Genomic DNA, 2,500 nt, shown 5'->3' with positions numbered 1-2,500 from the left:
TTTCCCCGTGGACCCCACCGCTGTTTTTTTTTGGTTGTGGAGGTGTGAAGGGTTTTCCTTTTTTTTTTCAATTTTTTTTTTTCAAATTTTTTTTTTTTTTTTTTTTTTTTTGGTGGCATGTGTTGATGCTCTGTCGCTCGTTTCTTCCCGGTTCTGCTTTGTCGATCGATGTGGTGCCCTCGCTCTGTGTTCATTCGGGCCGGAGGCCTAAGCCGCGCCAGGCGAGGGACGGACATTCATGGCGAATGGCGGCCGCTCTTCTCGTTCTGCCAGCGGGCCCCTCGTCTCTCCTCCCCACCTTTTACCGGTGGTGTGTGGAAGGCAGGGGTGCGGTTATCCGGCCTGAGCCCTGTGAAAGCCCCTCCGCACTGCTCGCTGTGGTTCGTGGGGGTTCCTGTGAGGCGCGCCGGGGGGGCTCTGTTCCCCCCGTCGCGCGTTTCACTCTGCCCACCGTGTGTTTAGCCCTCCTCCCTCCGAGCCGGGGGAGGGTCGGCTGATGTGCCGCGTCACGTGTGTCCCTCCCGAGCGGGCTCGCGTGCACGCGTCTTGCTTGCCATCCTCGTTGGTGCTCCTGGAGCGTTCCAGGCCGATCTTCAGAGGTGCCCGATTCTGAGCGGCGGCGGCGTTTCCCGGTTCTCTGACGTGTGTGCCTTCTGTGCGCGGTCCGGCCTTTAGCGGTGTTCCTCTGCGAGGTGTGCTCTCGTTGGGTTAAGATGACCCCGATGATGAAGGGGGTCGAGGCGAAGCAAGCGGTAAGAGGCTCTCTGAGGTTCCCCTCCGTGAGCGGAGGACGTCGGGCGAGCGGCCCACCGTGCGCTGCCTTGTCCCGTAGGCTGTGAGCGCTGTGTGGTGTTGAGCGGTCGCGGCCGGCCTTTTTCTTCTCACCGTTAAAGGTGGGTGGTCTGTCGATTGACAAGAATGCCTCCCCGCCTGGTGTTAGACCCGGTGGGTGTTCCTGGAGAGGCAGGCCTGGCTCTCGGGGGACCGCTTTGTGCATTATGTTTTCTCTCGGTCCGGTCCCCTGTGTCCGCGAACGCTCAAGAACGCGCCCCGGAAAGGAAGTAAAAGCCTTGCCGATACCGCAGGCCCCCCCGCCTCGCTGCGCTCGAGATCATCGAGCGGTGTGTGTGTCGCTCCCCCGGCTCTTGCGCTGCCGCGGCCGGAGGCTCGTCGGGCCGGGTCCGTCCCGCCCGCCCTCAGTGAGAAAAAAGTGCCTTCTCTAGCGATCCGATGAGCGGGCGTGCTTTGGGGTCTCCCGTCGGCCCGCCTGGTCGCCCCAGCACGCCCTGACCTCCCGATGCGCGTAGCTTCGGCCGGGTGCCCCTCGCCGCGTCCCGTCTTTGGGGGGGGAAACCCGAGCGTTTGTGTCGCCCACTGCGGCCCGCGCCTCCTCGCTCCGAGTCCGGGGAGGAACCACGCGGGACAAGAGAGCGTGTCGTGACGCCGGCGTGTCGTGCCGGAGCCCGGGACGTGTTACCCGTGGCGGGGAACGAAGGGGCCGCGTGTGCGCGCGCCCGAGTGCCGCGGGACCCCGATCCCCCCGCTCCCCCGAGGGTGCGTACGCGCCTCGGTCGGGGCGCGGAGCCGAGCGGGGAAGAGGGCGGGGCTGGGTGGCGGTGGGCTCCCGGGTCCCACCCGTCCGCCGTCCGTGCCCGCCGCGAGCGGTCCCTCCCGCGCTTCCCCGTCTTTGCCGTTCCCGCGGACCGCGGCCTCGCTGCGCGCGTCGCGTGCGTGCGTCGCTCGTGTTGTGTGCCGTGTGGGAGTCGCCTCGCTCCCCCTCCCCGGCAGCGTTCCCACGGTTGGGGAGCAGCGGTTGACCCGTCCCTCCTCGGGGCCGGGGATCCGGTTCTGGCTTTGCGGGGTCGTGACCTCTCTCTCGGGTGCGGCCTTTGGAGAACGGCGGTCGGTCGTCTCCCGGCGCGTCGCCGGACGCGTCGGGGCCCGTCGCCGCCGGGGGGTCCTTCGGCGGCGGCGGGCGCGTCTGTCTCGGCGGTGGGTCCGTGCCGAGAGGGTGCGAGAGAGGCGGGCTTCGCGCGTTTCGGGAACCTCGCGAGGGAAGGAGGCTTAGCGGACGTCCGTCGTCTGCGGCGTGGCGGTGGGTCCGCCGTCCGAGGTGCGTCTGGGGACTCTTCCGGCCCCGTCGTCGTCGTCGTCGTCGTCCTCCGGGAAGGCGCGTCTCGTGTGGGGAACCGCCACCGCACCGGGTTGGGTGCCTGGCGGTGAGATACCCCCCACTTGCGTGCTTTTTTTTCCCTCCGGTGCGGCGACGGTGGGGGCTCCGGTCGATGACTCTCCCCGTCCCCGAGGTCCGGCCCGTCCGTGCGTCGTGGGCCGCGGCGTCCCCCCTCCCGTCCCTCGAGGGAAAGACCGTCCGCGTGTCGTCGCCTCTCTCCCCCTCCCGCCTCTCCCGCCGCGTTTCCGAGCACGCGCGCGGCCCGGCTTTTCGCGGTGTCCCGGTCCCCTCCGCCTCCGCCTCTCGTCCGGGGGGTGGCCCGCCGCC

The sequence above is a fragment of the Chionomys nivalis genome, chromosome 22, assembly GCF_950005125.1.
Source record: "Chionomys nivalis chromosome 22, mChiNiv1.1, whole genome shotgun sequence".
Taxonomy (NCBI): domain Eukaryota; kingdom Metazoa; phylum Chordata; class Mammalia; order Rodentia; family Cricetidae; genus Chionomys; species Chionomys nivalis.
This window is presented reverse-complemented; position numbering follows the sequence as displayed.